The sequence below is a fragment of the Phodopus roborovskii genome, unplaced genomic scaffold (assembly GCF_943737965.1).
Source record: "Phodopus roborovskii unplaced genomic scaffold, PHOROB, whole genome shotgun sequence".
NCBI classification, from domain to species: Eukaryota; Metazoa; Chordata; class Mammalia; order Rodentia; family Cricetidae; genus Phodopus; species Phodopus roborovskii.
The window spans coordinates 15,918,605-15,938,282 of record NW_026126413.1 but is presented as its reverse complement, the minus strand read 5'-3'; the positions used below and the strand labels follow the sequence as shown (position 1 = coordinate 15,938,282).

The following is a 19,678-nucleotide window of genomic DNA, read 5'->3' as shown; positions in this document are numbered from 1 at the left end:
AGGCTGGTGAAAGCTGATTAGTAAACGTTCAGGAATGTTGTGAGTGCACTGATAGCTTTGCTAACTTGACATCAGAGAGGATAGCAGTATTACAGACACGATGGCAATGCTACAAATCCCATGTCCCAACCCCTTTCCATGCCTCCACTCTCCACACAGGTTTACCAGCATACTCCTGGGCAGAGCCATGCTCCTGGGCAGAGCCATGCTGCTTAATGAGATATAAGAAAGTGAAGGCCAAAGATCAACAGCTTGTGTCTCTTCATGCCTAGAAAGTGGCCGCCTTTGCAGCCTCCATCACTGTCTCAGGCATATGTGAGACTTGGGATACCGATGCTCAGAGCTCGGTTTTCATCTCTGAAGGTCAGAAGCTCTCTTTGGAGCATCAGCTGCTGCTTGGCAATGAAAGGTTGGCATGGAACACTAAAATACCCTAAGGTCTAAGGCAAGGAGTGACTCATTCTCCCAGTCACAGGGGACATTCATTTCTCCCCATGACAGGGTTTTCCTTCCGGGATCACCAACCTCAGTGACTGTGCTTATGACTTTTTTAGTTACCAGATAGGAGAAGCGGGTGGGGAGGGAGGAAAGGAGGGGCTGAGAAATCAGATCTGGGGCAACTGAAATCCCTGGCGGATGTTCTCCACTGGATCAGGGCATTCTTCCTTCCCCTAATGCATTTTGGAAACCCTGCCTCCTTTGCCTGCCAGCCAGGCCAAACCTGTTCTAACCGGTAGATTTCATCTTGCAGAGAATGCTCTGAGAACCATGTTTGTTTATTTCATTTGTTTTCTGAAGACTTAAGGGCCTCTGTTTGATTTACCTGGATCTAGCAAGATGTCTGACTCAGCCTCTGAGTAATTCTGTTCTTTGTAGGTCAAGGAATAGAAATGAAATTAAAGCCTGGAAAACAACCTAGTGCCTTTTCTGAGAAAAGAGTAGATCGACCTCTTCAGACTATGTTAGAATAAAGGATTTAGACTGAACCTAGTCAGACGTCCCCCAAGTACACACTCCACATCAATTCTTTTCTGGAAATCTCAGGAAAGAATGGAAGCCTAGGGCTGGGAAAATGGCTTGGTGATTAAGCACTGGCTGCTCTCCCAGAGGACCCAGGTTCAATTCCCAGCACCCACATGGCAGCTCACAGCTGTCCACAACTCCAGTTCCAGGGGATCTGGCACCCTCATATAGAAATGAGGGCAGACAAAACACAATGCATATAACAATACTCAAGTCTTCAAAAAAAAAAAAAAAAAAAAAAAGAATGAATGCTTAGCAGGCATCTTTATTGGGAGCAGAGACATGGAATTCAGGGCATTTAAAACCAACAATACGGAAAACAGAATCTCTAACTTGTAGCTCACTGTAGAATTGCCCAGGGGCTTTTAAATATCTAATACTCAGGCCATACCACAGGTCAATCAAATGAAAACTGAGGTGTACAACTCAGGCAGGTTTAAAAAGTTCTGCAGGTGAGCCGGTCATTGGTGGCACACGCCTTTAATCCCAGCATTCGGGAGGCAGGGGCAGGTGGATCTCTGTGAGTTCGAGGCCAGCCTGATCTACAGAGCTAGTTCCAGGACAGGCTCCAAAGCAATACAGAGAAACCCTATCTTGAAAAAACAGCAACAACAAAAGTTCTGCAGGTGATGTAAGTTTCATCACACTGGTGTCTGACACCATCAACTTAAAACAGTATTCTTTAGTCTTTTAAACTGTGTGATTTATTTTAGGGTTAGTCACTCTTCCTAATATATTATGATTCTTCATTTCCTTAGTGTCTGGTTTCCCAGTTGCTTCTTTTAGGACTTTAGATAGACAGTGAATCATGCATTCAGAACAATAATCTGATTGAAGAAGCTAGCTGCCTCACACCACAGCTATGAACTTGTCACAACCTTGCTCAACAGAACTTCCCCTTTGATTAGACCTAATGTTGAGACTACCGAGGGAAAAACAGCATTTAAACATCTTGCTGAAGAAATTTCTACAGACCAATTTAAAAGTGCATATTGATTTTAATATTTAATATTCATCAACTCCACTCTCAATTATTCACATTTAAAGATAACTGTATGAGTATACAAAATATATGTATGTTATATTAGTGTCTTTTTTTTTTTTTTTTTTTTTAGATTTTAAGTATCTTAATACTGGAAAGCCTTGAAATGCCTGACGTTACTCAAAAACTTTCAAAGTTTATGTTGACACATAGTATTTTACCCTGTGAGTTTACTGCCAAGAGAAGTGTCAAGTATAATTATATTTATGCTAAGCAGTAGCTCCATGCTTTTATGCATTTGAAAAGGCTGTATTCAAACTAACAGTGGTTATATCTGAGGGACAAAATAATAGTCAACAATGAAGTGAAACTTTATTCCTCCTAGAGTTGGGTATTTGGGCTTTTAAATGTACAAGTTTCTACAGCATGATTTAAGCTTGTTAAATTGCCTCATCCCACTTCTATAGAGTGATATGTTGTAGAAGTTCTTTAGCTTTACACTCAACACACACAGCAAGTTGTCCACAAGAGACTTCGGGCGGGTCGTTTGCAAGTGCTTGTTGTTGGGGTTGAGTTTCAGCTTCAGCTTCCTAGGTCCACTTGCTGGAGCCCAGCCGCTGTCACCGCACGCAGATGCTGTCCTGTGTTGGACCTGTGGACCTGTGGAAATGCCCTTGCTCTTGCCTGCCCTGCTCTTCCCGCACTCAGGAGATACAACCGAGTTTCACCCGAAGGACGGTGATACTACATTTTATAATACTCAGTACTCAAGATAAGACCATCAAAGAGAGGAATGAGTCGCCGGTGTAAAGTCCAAGGCCCTGTCAAGTTTAGTGTTCTCCTTTATGATGAGACATACCGCATATCACGCTGGGCATTGTGGGAACTGAATGAGATGATTATGAAAAGCGCCCAGCTCAACAGCGGGGTGTCGTGACTCACAGTCATAGAGTGTTACTATTATGACTTGGTTTTTTGTTTTTATAAGTTTATTAAATCAACCTCTGGATATATATGCCACATATTTTTGTGTTCTTCCCCAAACTCCGTACAGTGGAACTAACACTTGTTGATGGCAATGAAATTATGATATGCGCACGCCAGTAGTTTTCAAAGGAATAATAAATCACTTACTTCAGACAATATTATGAATTCAGGATGACAAGTGTGAAACGTTAACATGGAATTATAATATGAAAACGCCTGCGGACAGAAAATTAGTATGTAAAGTAATGTTTGCTTAGTAAAATACAGAAGGTAGCCTTAGTCACCCCTAGAATCTTATTTGCACAAGTACGGTTAATTCTCACAAGACGCTAGGCAAGAATAGTAAGCTATTTACAGAAAACACCAGATGAATTTGGTTTAATATCTTTTTTGGCAGATAGCACTCTGCTTTCACAGGAGGCCCATGTGTTCTAGAGTGGTACCATATGGGGCTTCGTCTGCCACTAAAGCGACGTTCCCTCAGCAGTCCACGGCAAGACTGACCAAGTCTTGGTGTGTTTGTTCCTTGCCTTGTGCTAGTTTAAAACCACTGGAGCCCTGCTTTGCAACTCCAGGAAAGCCACTGCCAGCCCAGCCAGAGCAGGTCCTGTCCTCACCTAATCTCACCGGACAGACGTGCTCTGTGTGGCATGGCCCAGCGCCATTGGCACAAGTGGCATCACCTGATACAGTGCGTTGCCCTAGGAAGAAGAGAGTCAAATGGTTATTTCGTCTTTGGAGACCTAACAAATGTGTTTGCCGGACATGGCTGTTTATTTGGTTTGTATGTCCAGATAGCACTTCCCAGGTTGACTTTGTCTCTCAATTCTGAATGCCCCCCCCAAATGAGTCTGTTTCAGAAGGAATACTTCTTTGAAGGAAAACAGAAAGCCTGAACAAAGTGTGATCCATTTAGAAAAGATGCGTAGATGCCTTGTATACAGTACTTAACTGTGTAAAGCATGCAGAAAGCCCTGGGCATGGTAATGGGCATTGCATAGGCCAGGTGTGATGGCACATGCCTAGCATCCCTCTCTCTCCCTCTCTCTCCTTCTCCCTTTCTCTCTCTCTCCCTCTCTCTTTCCCTCTCTCCCTCTCCCTCTCTCTCTTTCCCCCTCTCTCTTTTCCTCTCTCTCTCCCTCCCTCTCTCTCTCCCTTCCTCCCTCTCTCTCTCCCTCCCTCCCTCTCTCCCTCCCTCCCTCTCTCTCCCTCTCTCTCTCCCTCCCTCTCTCTCTTTCCCTCTCTCTCTCCCTCCCTCCCTCCCTCTCTCTCTTTCCCTCTCTCTCTTTCCCTCTCTCTCTCTCTCCCTCCCTCTCTCTCTCCCTCTCTCTCTCTCTCTCCCGCCCCTCTCTGTTTGTGTGTGTTGAGTGAGACACTCTGAGGCTGAAGAGATGGCTCAGCAGTTAAGAGCACTGCTTGCTCTAAGGACTTGAGATATTCCTAGCACCCGCATGGCAGGTCACAACTCCAGCTCCAGGGGGCCCAACTCCCTCTTCTAAACTCAGCAGGCACCAGGCACACACATGGCACACAGGCATACATGCAGGAAAATACTCACACGCATAAAGCAATCCAATTAATTCTATAGATAAGAACAAGGCACTCAGACTGACTAACCAAACTAACCAGAGTATGGCACCGGCACACTTACATTAAATGCATAAAATATTAGAGAAAGGTGGAGCTCAAGAACATTATAATAGCAGTGAACAAATCAGATTGTAGAATTATGTGTTTGGAGTGTAGTTCTGCCCCAGGAAGCGCAGAGGAACCAACACCCCTGGATATTGGTATAAACAAGGAGGGCACATGGAAGACTTGACGTCAGTAAACTGAGGGTGAATACAGCGTGGAGTATGGCCAGAGAAGAGGTAGTGGTGAGCTATGGCTTTAGAATATTTTATTATAATCCTTGTGTTATGAATTGTTATGAAAGCGTGCTGTTGTCCACCTAACACATGTGGTCAACTGGACAACTGGAAAATTTCTACAGGAAATTTATCAGAATTAATATAAGAATGTAATAGGATTGCCAAATTAAAAGTCAAAGCATTGTATTGCTAAACACCAGCAATGAAATACCATCTGCAATTAGCAACCCAAGCTACAAATACCTGGGAAAGAATCTAACAGAAAATGTGTAAGACCTACTGGGAGATAGTTATAATTTTTAAAAATTTTAAAAGCCATTACAGAAAAAAATTAATATAGAGATCTTTCTCTTTTGAGGGGGTTTGGGGGGGGGGTTCAAGACTTTATTGCTTTGGAGCCTGTCCTAGAAATCTCTCTGTAGACCAGGTTTGCCTTGAATTCACAGAGATCTGCCTGCCTCTGCCTCCCAAGTGCTGGGATTAAAGGTGTGTGTCACCAACGCCCAGCTGATAAATGGTTTTCTTATACAGGAAAATTCAGAAAAAATAAATTATTCCTAGCTGTGTGTAATTGTAAATGCCCATAATTCCAGGTGCAGAGAGCATCAGGAGTCTGTCAAGGTCATCCTCACTACATGGCAAGTCCCAGGCTGGCCTGGATCAAAGGAAATCCTTTCTCAAAAGCAAACAAACGGGGTGGAGAGACTGTTCAGCAGTTAAAGCTGCTGGCTGCTCTTCCAGAAAACCCAAGTTCACTGCCCAGCACCCAGATCGGGAGGCTCACAGCTGCCTGTAAGTCAAGCTCCAGGAGAGCCAACACCCTCTTCTGACCCAACCAACACCTGTACATACACATTGCACACACACACACACACACACACACACACACACAAACACACAAGTAAAAGCAAACACATCTTCAAAAACAAGCAAATATCAGTTCTCACAAAGTTGACGCATGTTATGAGGACAGTGTGCTGCTGGTAGACAGACAGACATAACAAGAAACAGAACAGGAACTGAAGAAAGACGACAACGGACCAACAGAAGTTTGATTTGTGACAGTCATAAACACAGTGAGGAGAATTACCTTGCCTGAGGTTATATGCCCAGCCTAGGGTGGTCTGCATCAGCTGACCGTTACAGCCTTCTAAGACACCGTAAACACGGACATTCTAAGGGCCGTTCAGTTAGTGTCTCCATGGAGAGAGCCCAGGCTTCCCTTGCAGTTGCATTCAAGCCCCACAGGCCCCTCTCCAGCCCTGCTTATTCCCTTCCCCTTCATCGCGGTGGATCGGAATGAATGTGATTCCATGGTGAACTATTGGCCCAGTCATCTCTGCCGTAGCGGCTACTTCCCCGGGGCCTCAACTTGTAGGGATATGAGGTGTCAGGAGCACAGTCGCAGCAGCACAAAGCCAAGAAGAGTGTGCCTTACAGCTCACAGGACTCGCTTTGGTCTATGCTCCAGAGAGATGCTCACGCGCCGTTCATCACACGCCGTCCATCACGACAGATCTCCTCGGGGGACGACGGCTCATTAGGACATTAGGGCACCTGGGTATTAAAAGTGTTGGCAAAAATAACCTCGGCCAAGAACTAAGCACAAAGATTGGGCTTTTTAAAGGAAAGGCTTACTTGTCGAGAAGCTAAACGAGGAGGCATGAGGGTGAGCCCGGTGACATCTGCCTGGGTCAAGCACAGTTGCTAATCTGTGGAGGGTAGTCTACAGTCGCCTCCAAAGCTGGAATGCGGGGAAGGACCTGCGGAGGGGGGGGGGGGTTAAGTGTTGTAGACTGTGCTTCTCCAAGCTTTAGCTGGCGTCTTCAATCAGATCGGTTGTGCCCTGCGGACAGATCCCATCACTATTGACATTCTCTCACAGGTGGGAGTGGAGAGGGTTGTTACACATTCACCTGAGATCCCGTCACCTCCTCCCAGACGTTTGTACACAGTTCTGCCTCACTTGTGCTTGTGGAAAAGCAATGGATGCTCTTCCAGAGGACCTGGGTTCAATTCCTAGCTCCAGCATGCTGCAACATCTGTGGTGATGTCTTGCTTGTACAAATAAAGCCTGTCTGAAGATCAGAGAGTGGAGCTTGCCACTGGCTAACCATAGAGGTCTGGAGGTCTATATAGACAGTCAGGAAGTGAGATGGCTGGGGGGAAACAGGAAGAAGATGGCTGGGTGGAGATTGGATATACGCAGGAAGAAACAGGATCTTGCTCTCTTGTCCACTGAGCTGAAAGGAGGTAAGGTGTGGCAATGGCTTGTGCCTGCTCTCCAATCTCTCAGCATTTTCCTCTATATTTGACTCTGGGTTTTTATTATTTAGACCAACTAAGAGCTCTATTTACAAACAACTATCTGTAAATCCAGTTCCAGGGGATCTGATGCTCTCATCTGGCCTCCTCAAGCACAGAACAAATGTGCACATGCAGGCAAAACACTCACACACATTTCTAAAAGAAGAATTTGACGCCATCCAGAACTCTCTAGTGGGTTTGTGGCCAGCCTGGACTACACAGCAAGACGTTTTCTCAAATAATGGTAATATAATGATGATGATGAAGAAGCCTTTTAAATTTATGAACATCTTGGGGCTGGAGAGATGGCTCATTGTTTAAGAACACTTGCTGCTCTTGCAGAGGACCTGGGTTCTGTTCCAGGCACCCACATGGTGGCTCACGACTGAACTCCAGTTCCAGAGGATCCATACCTTTGTCTGACTTCTGCAGGCCCCAGACACATACATGTTACTAATACACACACGGAGTCAAAACCCTATACACATAAAATAAATGTAGTCTTTTTTGTTGTGAGCCTAGCATTTTTAATGGCTGAGTCATCTCTCCAGCTCTAAAGAAATACATAGGGGAGAGAGAGAGAGAGTGAGAGAGAGAGAGAGAGAGAGAGAGAGAGTAATTCTTCAATCTGTTCTATTGGGAAGAAGAAACACAAATGGCTTCGAGAAGAGTCTAGAAAAACCACAGGGGCAGAGCCTGTCCTTGGGAATTACATTCTTGCCTTTATGGTCATGTCCTCTCATACCACACAAAACAACAAAATCACTTTTAGTAAATGGCATTGGCAAGTAGGACCAGCGAGCCTGGAACAATCTCTAAACTTAATTACCGGACTCTTATTTGATTGCTCAGTTTGGTGCTGGTCTCTAACAGCCACAGTGTATGCTCCCGTGCAGCTGTTGTTTCTGACAGCGTTGTTGTCTTTGCATGCTAAAATGGTTAGTGTTATCCCTAAATGACTGCACCGAGTGCCGCTCCGTCCAGATTACAATGGCATCTATGTCGGATCTCAGACAAACCGGTTTTGTACTCGCTGATCTGAAGATTTCAATTAGCAATCCCATTCTGCCATTCTGTTCGGTGTACTCTGCCAGCAACACCCTTTTTTTTTTTTTTTTTTTTTTTTTTTTTTGTCTCTGAGCTGAAAGCGATGCAGGTAACAGACAAGGTCTGGTATCCCGAAAATGTTCAATATGCTTTTGTTTTGAGTGCCTGCACTGTCCTCGTGGGACACTTGACTAAGCCAGTGAGCCTAAGGTTTCAGCAGACTCCCTTAATGCGCTCGGTGGGTCCAGTGCTACTCCTCAGTATTGCTCTGGCCCCCTTTCATGAAACGGCCTCACAACAACCCTCACCTACACTTTAACCCCATGGCTTACTCAGTTGCTATTCCTGTTCTTGGGCCAGAGGAACCACAGTTGCTCAGTGAAGTCTCTGCTGCCTCGGGGAAGTCCGGAAAAGTATCCTTGCCTGGTCTTGTAACTCCTTCCTGCTACAAGTGTCCAGATTTGCTCACTCCCGTATTTTGGGAAATGGAGTGTGCCCTTGCATCCAGCCGCCAGGGAAGGACCACACTGTGAGCTGCCATTGTGGCCCCTCTGCCACTAGGGGAATGCAAAGTTGTCTCTCCCTGTTTCTCTTCCTGAAGGAGGACCAGCTCAGGTGTAACTTGGCCAAGGCACTTGGCCTACATAATATGTGTAGGGTGGGGGTGAGGTACAAGAAAGAGAAATGAGTTTTAAAGTCCGTGGTTTTCCTAGGTGTGATGGCAGTCCCATGTAATCCAAGTACTTGGAAGGTGGAGGCAGGAAGACTGCAAGTTTAAGGACAGCTATTTTGTGCCCGGTTGTGGTAGTATTCCTTTCATCCCAGCACACTGAAGGCAGAGAGGCAGGCACATCTCCGACTTCAAGGCCAGCCTAGTCTACACATCATGTTGTAGGATAGCCAGAGATACACACTGAGACCCTATGTCTCTCAGCGCCCCCCTCTCCGCAAAGTACAGGTTTATGCTAGTTGTTTTTGAGGCTTACTATGTATGTGTAAAGTCTGTAAATAATGAATGAATGAATGAATGAATGAATGAATGAATGGTAGGTTCACCAGAAGTTGTACATACTGAATTGGCCCACACAGTCCCTACCCAGATTAAACGATGTAGGGCACTTCCCGCGCCCCTTGAAGTTCTCCCAGATCTTTCCCAGGTGGCATCTATCACTCTGCCACCCTGGCCCCAGGGCTGCCGACTTCGGTTGTTGCTGCCATTCTTCAGTTTTGCTGTTCTCGAACTGGGGTCAAGAATTAATCATGCATATACTCTTCCACGCCTCTGTCTTCAACATGAAATTCACCAGTATTGCACTAGGGTTGTTGTTTTTGGTTTATCTGGGTAGCTATGGAGCCTGTCCTGGAACTGGCTCTGTAAACCAAGCTGGCCTCGAACTCACAGAGATCTGCCTGCCTCTGCTTCCTGAGTGCTGGGATGTAATGCAGGATCTTGCTGCTTAGCCCAGGAGAGTCTCAAATGTCTGACCCAGTACCTCAGTCTCTCCCATACTGGGGTTACAGATTTACACCAAATATACCTGACAAAAATGTCACTCTGGCTGCCATTGCCCCTCAGCATGTGCTACTCAAGCCAGCTTTTCTTTTAACGGATTGGTTTCTTTGTTTTGTCTCTCATTGGCCCATCTCATCACTGGAATGAAGGAATCAAGATTCAGTTTCTGGCTTAGATATAGAGCATGATTTCAGGCTGGGTCTTTGGTCGGGAGAGATGGCTCTGTGGCTCCCATACAATCTAGCTGCATGAATTAAGACTTCATGTTGGCTTTAGGACCACAGATCTTTCCTGGCATTGCTGTCAGTACACAGGTGACTATGGAGCTTTCTGTTTTCCTTCTACAGCCACTGTGTTCCATATATCTTCTGGCATTTTGCTTTTGCATTCCTCCTCTGAACATGATACCTGCCTAGGCAAGTTTCTGCCTGATCGTATGATCTTCTGTGAAAGTCTAACTATAGATCCTGCTAAGTCCTAATCAGTCTGCTGTTCTCACCCCTGAGCAAGGGGCAAAGGAGTTGAGCTGATTGGACAGACCTACTACCGTTCTTCAAAAGCAAGCCCTACCAGTGTGCTGTGGCATCCTTAGTTTGGACAATGAAATTGTGGGCCTCCAAGGATGCATTAGCTTCCTCCATGTCTGTTCTCTTCCATATGGCCAGTGGTAGCCCCTTTCAAAGTGTTTGATCCCTTCTTCCCTTTGCATGGAAACACAGGCAGCTACTATTAGCCTAGTGCAGTGGTTCTCAACCTGTGGGTCGTGGCCCCTTTGGAGGGTTGAATGACCCTCACCTAAGACCATCTGCGTATCAGATATTCACATTATGATTCATAAGAGCAGCAAAATTACAGTCATGAAGTAGCAACGAACATAATGTTATGGTTGGATGTCAGCACAACACGAGGAACTGTGTTAAAGGGTCGTAGCATTGGGAAGGTTGAGAACCAGTGGCCTAGAGGTTTCTTATTTTCTAAGACTGAGTTTACTCTCTTTTAAGTAAAGGAAAGAGGTAAAGAACTCAGACCGGATATTCGCTCTTGGGTTTGTTTTATTGTTTGCAGTGCCCAGTGAGCTGAGCGTCAGACCCACAGCCATTGCCTGTACTAAATAAAGCACTCTGCACTGAGTCACATTCCCAGCCCCCTAAGTTCCTCTGCAGTGCTATCGTCTTAGACTTCTCCCTTAATGTCCAGCTTTCTCTTCCTAGCAGACAGCCCATTGTTCACTTAATCATCTTCTTCTAGAAGGGTCCGTGACTAGGAGAAAAAGTGTTATAAGTTTCCAGTGAGACTCTCCTTATGGCTGGGCTTTGTGATTTCATGTCAGACCCCCGCCTGCTGCTTGGTACTTCACTGAAACCCTTTGTCACAGGTGTTTTGAGAAGATCATGGCTCTCGCTATCCAAGATTCTGTCACCCATCCATCTTGCGGGTTGGTTCAGCCTCCCTGGGGGAGTGCAGGGTTTCCTCTCTCACTGACACCTGGGCCTACATTGTCCCCGGGAACAGCAGCTCAACCGCAGTGTCAGCAGGGACCGCTGGTTTCTGGGATTTTAGCCAGTGAGGCATTCACCCTTTCTCCTGCCTGGAATGCCTACCTGCCTCTGTCCTTCTCCTGATAGCCACTTCCCACTGGATTCATACTCAGACACAAAGGAACGTAAGTTCTGGCAGGAGCAGGACTCTCTTGGCCAGAGAGCCGAATGTAGTGAGTAGTTTAACAAAGATCTCCATTTTTCTTCAAGGGCTTAGAACTTCAGGAGTGAGTCATAAGAAAGACCTGGCTTAAAGTTGCCCTTCTCAATCATTCGGCACCATTTAACCACGTGGTCTGAGCGCTGATCACGCCCTGGCAGCTGGGAGCACAAGAGTTGGGAGCGTGAGACAGGCAACATGCTAGCTAACATTCAGGACAACTCAGCGTGAGGTCCTGAGTTCTGTCCTGGGTAAATTCAGGGTGGTGCTGGCAATATAGGTGAGAGACACACGTAGATCACATGGCTCGCGGTAACAAGTGTGTGGGAAATCCACGGAAGCAGAATTCTCTGTAACTTGTGGTTTAGTCAGATCAATGTTGGGGATGTTTATTCGGAAAGGAGAATCAATAGAAGGGAAAGTCGAACGGATGCCTGCAGGGCAGCTTCCGACCTTTCCTGGGGTGCAACGTCTCACTTCAGGCTGGAATAGTCAGACCCGTTGTGGTTCACCTCAGCCATCCTTGGGTGTGGGCTGCTTCTGGAAGGATGTGACTTCCGAATGTGCTACAAGACCAGTCTAGCACTCCTAGCAGGGAGACAGACAGCACATCCTCCTTGGTGGAGCTGTGCAACCCCTCTCTATGTTCAACATAGGTTACCCCAGGACTACTTAAACACACTACATTCCAGCCTGCCACCCCCCCCCCCACGTTTATGTGTGCAGGAATGCATGGGGCGGGGCGGGGCGGGGCTCTGCAGAGGTTGGTATTGGGTGTTGTTCTTAAGGCACTTTTTCTTTTTTGAGATCATCTTTCACTGGGCTAAGCTGGCTGGCCAGTGAGCCTCAGAGACCTGCCTGTCTCTATTTTCCCAGGTATATCACACCTGGCTTTCTTTTGGGGGTGGGGGCTCAGTGCTGGGGCTTGAACTCAGATACTTGTACCTGAACAGTAAGCACTGTAAGTAATTGAGCCATCTCTCCAGCCTGGGCCTCTCTCTAAGAAAGGAATGGTTACTTTGGGGACTGGACTGGGGGCTGCAGTTGGTTCTTAGTTGTGTCTTTCCTACCTCCCGTTCTAGAAGCCCCTGAACCCCAGCTAACATCTCTCCTGGATGGGGTGATTTTCCAGGTTGAACCCTTGGTCTCCACTGCCCTTGTAGTGGGTCCTTCTCCAGTCTGTCTCCTGCATAGTCTGCAAGGGAATGGCAGTACCCATACAAGTCATCTAGGTTCCACAAGGGTTCTTGCCCTCAGTCCCCTCAGTTTCCAATGGCCAGGGTTGCTTCTTCCTTGCTTTGTTGAGCCCCCCTCCTGTGTGCTAATGATCCCTTAACATGGTGGGGAGCAGGGGCCTTGAAGTTCTCAGGGGTGGCCTGATTATGGCTCAATGGGACTCAATGGCAGTCTTTCTTTCTTTTCTTTTTTTTTTTTTTTTGAGACAGGCTCTCATTCTATAACCCTGGCTGTCCTAGAACTCACTGTTAGACCATGCTGGCTTCGAACTCAACAGAGATTCGCCTGCCTCAGCCTCAGGGTGCTGGTATTACAGGCGTGTGCAACCACACCCCATCTCAATGGGAGTCTCACTGTGTTCCTTGGGGCAGGGACACACCTCTCTTCTGAAGAGCAGAATCCCCAGCTCTGAAATGTAATGGGGACAGATGGCAGAAATCCTCCATGGAGAGTGAGGGCAAGAATGCCTGCCTTGATCCTGGGTTCACGGTCCATAAATCCCTTCCACTGGGCACATCGCACCCTGGAGGGTGACTCCTTCTTAAATGGCATTGACTCTGGACTGCTGCTGCCACACATTTTCAGCAAAGTTGTCTTTCAGGCAGCTTCTGCCTCGTGTGTGTGGTTACACCAGGGAGATCCCTGGTGTGGGTTGGTAGAGTGAACTCCTGGTCTGGTGGATATCGGGTGGGACCCCATGTTAGTGGATCAAGTACTCCAAAAACTCTTGGAGTATAATGATTTGGTAGGCAGGAAAATCTAATATATGTATGTATGTATGTATATGTATATATGTATGTGTGTGTGTGTGTATATATATATATATATATACATATATATATATATATATATATCCTGAATATGTGTCTAAATTTTTGTTTGTTTTTGGTTTTTGAGGCAGGCAGGGTTTCTCTGTGTAATAGCCCTGGCTGTCCTAGAACTCACTCTGTAGACCAAGCTGGCCTGGAATGCAAAGATCTGCCTCTGCCTCCTGAGTGCTGGGATCAAAGGCGAGTGCCACCACCGCCTGGCCCGTCAGAAAATTTGTTAAGATATGTTTTTCATTATATGTTTATTCATGTGTCTGTGTGAGTGTTAGTGTAAGTAAGGCCAGACGCATCAGATCCTCTGGACTTGGAATTATGGACAGATGTGAGCCACCGTGAGGGCGCTGGGGACCAAACTGAGGTCCGTGAAAGAACAGCACATAGTCTCAACCGCTAAGCCATCTCCAGCCCCCTCGTCAGGAGAGTTTTGATCACGGGGACCTATTGGATTTGGCAGTTCAGTGGCTGTTTGGTCCCTTCTTTTGGCATAAGGGTCAGGGTTGTGAGAGGCAGTGGTGGCACTGTGGCTCTGCCCTTGTGCCCAGCGGGGCAGCAATGGGCTGGTGGATGACACTGGCTGGCTGACATCAACCCGTTGGTGTAAATGAGTGACGTGGGGATCTTCACACTTTGTGGACATGCTCACGTGTCCATACACAAATGTAGGTGCTACTTAGTGAAGTCGGGGCTTTCCACTTTAACTTCCACACACAATTAGTCAGACTTTCCTGATTTGTCTTTAGCCAGCTCCCCTACGAAGACTGTCATTAACAGCAGCAGAATTGAGTGCAAAAAGTCCTTCAGTTTCAGGAAGGAAAAAAAAAAATCAGCGTATTCTCTAGAAAAGGTTTATAATTTATTTTCACCCGTCCTCAAGTATTCTAAGATCTCTCTCCATGATATTCTTATCTTCGCAGTCTATCAGGCTGTGGCATCACATTTGATTTGGGGATGCAGAACTTGCCAGGGCAGAGAAAATCATACATCCTAAGGGTTGGCATCTGTTATAGGAATGTGAGTGGAAAGTAAGCCCTTCTTACACTGTTCTTATCATCATATGAACTTTTGGGACATTCCAAAACTATTACGTGTTAACTTTACATTTTTATAAAGGGGGCTAAGTTTTGACAAGACCGCTCTCACTTTTGTAGTGATGAGTCTTGTGTTCTCCCTGATAGTAAAAGGTGAGGAAATGTTTCTATGCATCTCGTTTGCTGAGAGCAGGCAGCCCAGCCCCGTGCTATACATTGGTACAGGGCTATTTCTGGAACGTCGTACAGTGAAAGTATTTTCTTAATAAAGGGAGTTATCTGGAAGACATCTCCAAGCACTGAGCAGCTCCATGTTGTGTAGTGCCTCACAAACTGCGGCGTTCGGACGGGAACACCGTGACTTCTGAGTGCTTAAGGCCACCTCTTCCAAGTGAGCTCATCCCTGGGTACAGCAGAAAGATATTGACATTAAAGAAGGTCCAGTCACCAGGGTCTCAGTGCTGTAATTAAGCACATAACAAGGAGAAAAATTAATAAGGCAAAGTATTCTTTGCTTTAGGGGAGATGTAAAACACTGTCTGTATTCGTGCATTGCGTTCAAGGCTGAAGGTGGCATAGTATGTTTGTCTGTGGTACCAGCAGTTAAACCCAGGGGACCCAGCTTTCTAGATTAGTACTCTCCCGGCTGCACCCTTATGCCACATTCTCCAGCAGGACCCCTCCCTCCCTCCCCCACTGGAGAACTTAATCTTTTTGTTTTGCCCCAACCTCCTTGTTTCTAGCTGAAAATTTCTTTTAACTCTTTCTTGTCCTTTTGGATCTGCTTCACATTCATAACAGTAGGGAGTGGAGCAAACGCCAAAGGAAACAGTAGGAGCATCGAGACGGGAAGACCAATGCCAGGGATGAGCATCTGTGTATTTTCCCGGTTCCACTGCGCATCAGATACTCTACCTACCTGCCTTATCCCCTTCATTAGGAACTGCCATTAGAAGCAAAGTTTTAGTTCAAGAATTTGAGTCCCTAGAAGATCTGCTAATGCAGTTATTTGAAACTTATCTCATTAGATATACCACTGAATGTAACTAGAATTATCAATTTCTCAAGTGAGAACAAACAAACACTTACTTCTTTAACTAAGTAAGCTTGGTTAATGAGGAAGGCTTCGCTTCCTTCAACAATTAAACGAGTAAGAACGATAGGATTAGAAAATAACTTGAAATGTCTGTTGTAGGCAAAGATTATCAATCCTGTAGCTAAAAGGCTGGTGGGAGTCTTCCAACAGAGAGGTCAGGCTCCGACACATGGGCTTTTCTAACTCATCTTAGCATCCTGAGAGTAGAACAGCCAGGCACTGTGGCTTCCCTGGAGGGATGTAAGAGAAGGCTCATGGCACCCCATGTGAAATATTCTTTCAGAAACAATAAAAAACAGAAGCACAAATCTGAACTTGGATCTAATCAAGCTGTTAGAAGCTTCCATTCATTTAAAAAAAAAAAAAAAAAAAAAAAAAGCAAACAAACCAAGCCCCCCTCCAAAAAAAGAACCCTCAAAAAACAAAGAAACAAAACAAACCCCACAGGAAATGGCGGCAACTCACCTGACTTCTGCAGTCAGTCAATGGCAGGGTATGATAAGAGGCAGGTTGAGGGCCGCGCTACAGGACTAGAGTGGCTCCGCAGATGAATGGCATTTGAGGACCCTAGCTGGTCACACAGAGAGGAAAGACTGGTTTATTTAAACATCTGAGAACTTAACTTTTACACGATACAGAGCCATTACTGTTAATTTTGTGTGTGTGTGGTGATGATGATGTTGCAACTTTGAATTAAAATTCTTATTTTTTAGGGATTCAGAGATCAAGTTTATAAGGTGAGAAGACATGGTGTCGGGATCTAGTTTGGAAAAGATTGCCAATGGCAAAGAGTGGCAGTTGAAGCCAGTGTGCTGAAATCTTTATGCCTATACAACGATACTTACACGTAATTGCCGTCAAGGTGGCAGCTATGTGGAGGTCCACTACTAATTTTGCTTCACCTTGTATGCTTGGGATTTGTTTTTTCTTTTTTGTGATAAATGTGCAGGAATGGGAGAAAAGAGAAAGCAGCAAACAAAAACACTGGGAACAGAGGAACATCCAGCACACATGAAGCCGAGGTAGCAAGACCTCTCCTTTAAGACCAGCCTCACTAGGAAGTGAGGCCCTGCCTCACAAAATGGGTGGGGGCAAAAAGGTGTTCTAGAAGGACAGGGTATGTAAACACAAAAGCATTTGTAGAATCCAAAGTCCCAGCTGCTTTTACTTATAGGTATCCAGAGGCTTAAATACCCTGCTATGGAAGGAAGCCATTCCATGAACAATGAAGTATGTATGCGTGTGTGTTTCAGGTTTCCTAAAAAACAGGCAATAAATCTAGTCTTTAGTAAAACAGCAAGCAAATATAGCCAGCAAAGGTTCCTAAACAGACAGTCCGCATGCAATTTGTGAGACAAATGTTTTAATATTACCACATTTTAAACTTCAAATACCATCATTTGTAGACAACAGTTTAAAAAAGAAAAACAAGCAGCTAAAAATAACCATTAAGAATCATTGCCAACATAAGCACAAAGTGTAGGGATATAACCTCAAACAGATGTCTCATTAGTCCATAGTAATCCCACACAAGGGGACTCAAATACACCAAGCCAGACAAGCACTTAGTTTGGTACCTAGTTGATGTTACAAAATGCCAGATCCCTGGGAATTAAAAGACCTGAGATCCATCCCTCCCTTGCTGCTGACGTAGTTCGTGACCTTGGGCATGTTCGTTCATTTCTCTTGGCCTCGTTCCTGCTCATGTTGTCTGTGCCTAATTCTTTCCATCTACTTACCTTGGAAATGGTGAGGACAAATGAAAAAACGCCAGTGAAATGCTATAAGGCATTCAGGAACAAAAATATTTTTTCAGGGCTACAGTATATTACGTTCTTATTTTGACAGAGAACCCCATAAAGTTTCTGAATGGTAGATAACAAACCAACTTTAGAATCAGTAACAAACACTACATGGATAATGTTTCCTAGCAGGGAACGCTGCACTTTTTAATTACACTCAGATTCAATTCACCTTTAAACCTCACAGGTTTGCTGGAAAGGCTACATAAGCTGCAATTAAATAGAGAAGATTTGCAAAGCCTCAGCCCTTTACCCAAAGGTCTAGAATGAGGGATTGGAAAGCCTGTGTTCTCATTGGATGTGACTGTTATAGGTTCTGATTTTAATTGTGATAACCTCCTGGGAGGAGAATAGGTTAAAATTAGTAATTGCTTTAATTTTAGCTCTTAAACAAAATTACTTTCTAATCTCCCATTGGGTAGGAACAGTAAAAAAAAAAAAAAAATACAATTAAAATATGTGGAGAGGATTCCTTCTTCACCTGGAGTCACTAACAGACATGAAACATATCACAAATGCATTTTAATATGTCAACAATTCACTCGAGTATTGAAATCTGACAAGGCACAAACAAATGGTTTTCAGTTTAAGTGGGAGAGATTTAAAAATAACTGGCTCCCTGCCCCCACACACCTTTTAGCTCCTACTGCTTTAGTCCACAGTCAGGGAGGGATATTAGGAAAAGTCAATCACTTGCCTAGAGCCTCCAATGCTTCCTCAGTGTTCAGGCCAACCCTGCAGCCTGCAAACTTGCCCTCACCAGCCACGCTGTGGCCTGTCACAAATGCTTTTTTCCTGTTTGATGAACTTGCAAATTTATTCTTTGCACTTGCTGTTTCTTGCAACGTGACTGTTCTTCCTTTCGGGTCTCAGCTCAGATGTCCCTTCTTCAAAGAGGACGTCCCAGAGCCCGTATAGAAAGCATTCCCCCAGCCTCTATCAGATCACCCCGTTATGACGAAACAGCATTTATAACTTTCTGATCTTATCTTGTTGATGGCTTGGTGGCTTGGATTCTTTTTTTCTGCCAGAGAGGTGTTGTTTCTTGTTTAACCCCCCTCCTGGCATGTTCCTAGTAAAGTATTCTAAGTATTCAATCCATTTGTTCAAACCCCTGTCCCTGCTTATTCTCCAGAATGACCTTTGATGTTTTTCCTTTTTTTTTTTTTTTTTTTTTTTTTTTTTTTTGAGTCTAATGTTGAAACCTCCAACAAAGCAGAGGGCTGAGACTCAAGTCCCATTCTGACACAGCCCTTGTCCTGGAGTTCTGGAGTTTGCTGGCTTCTGTGGTGTCCAGGTCAGGAACATAGCCACCAGGCTCCTGGAAAGCTTGGCTTCCAATGTAGACTGAAGACAAACGGTTCTCCAGGCCTCTTCCATGATTCCAGCCTGCTGGATTGAACAGCTAACAGATGTTCTGCCTTTCCAGGATGAGACAGCCATTTCTGGACTACCCAGACTGCATCCTGTAAGGCTGTCATTGTGTGGGGGCATATTCTATCAGTTTTGTCCCTTTAGAGTGTTCTGACTAATACCTATGGTGTACTAAACACTCTTCTCCCAAGGCTACTTCAAAGTCCTGAGAGGCAGAGAACTTCCTAAGTGGCCTGTCATTGTAAGGGACAAATTCTTCAGTGGAAGAGCTCCAAGGAACATGGAAGGTTTTAGGCATGAGGGCAGACCATTAAATGTTAACAATTCCTCCTCAAAGAAAAAAGGGAGAGAAAGGTCCATTTTGCCTAGTTTATAACTCATTTAGAGAATGAAATAGCTTGTACCAAGACTAGGAGACAGCTCCGTTGGTAAAGTACTTGCTGTGCAAGCGTGAGGACCCAAGTTCATTCCCAGAATTGTGTAAAGCCAGCCAGGTGCAGTAGCACACACTTCTGATTGACAGGTCCTTGGACTCATGGGTGGCCTGCTCAGCTTACCTGGCCAGTTCCAGGCTAGTGAAAGACCCTGTCTCAAAAATCAAAGTGAATGGCATTTGAGGCATGGTACTAGAGGCACACACACACACACACACACACACACACACACACACACACACAGGAAAACTAGAATATTTTACAATTCACAGGCCTTTGGCTGTTAAAGCCACGACACTGACTGTGGGATCAGGTCAACCCAGGCCATGAAAAATCAAAGCCTTGATATCCCTAACCTGGCACAGGCCTGAAGGTTTGTCTACTGTTAATCCATTCAGAGGAACTCAGGCTTTATTTGTAACCACACTCCCAGCCAGGGAGCCTGTCACT

General features: G+C 45.3%; 1 pseudogene; it reads right to left on the bottom strand.

The window, feature by feature from the left end:
- The window catches only part of LOC127221023 (26S proteasome regulatory subunit 4-like), a 37,208-nt pseudogene extending 23,077 nt beyond the window's left edge, over positions 1-14,131 (bottom strand).
- Positions 14,132-19,678: the final 5,547 nt, after the last annotated feature.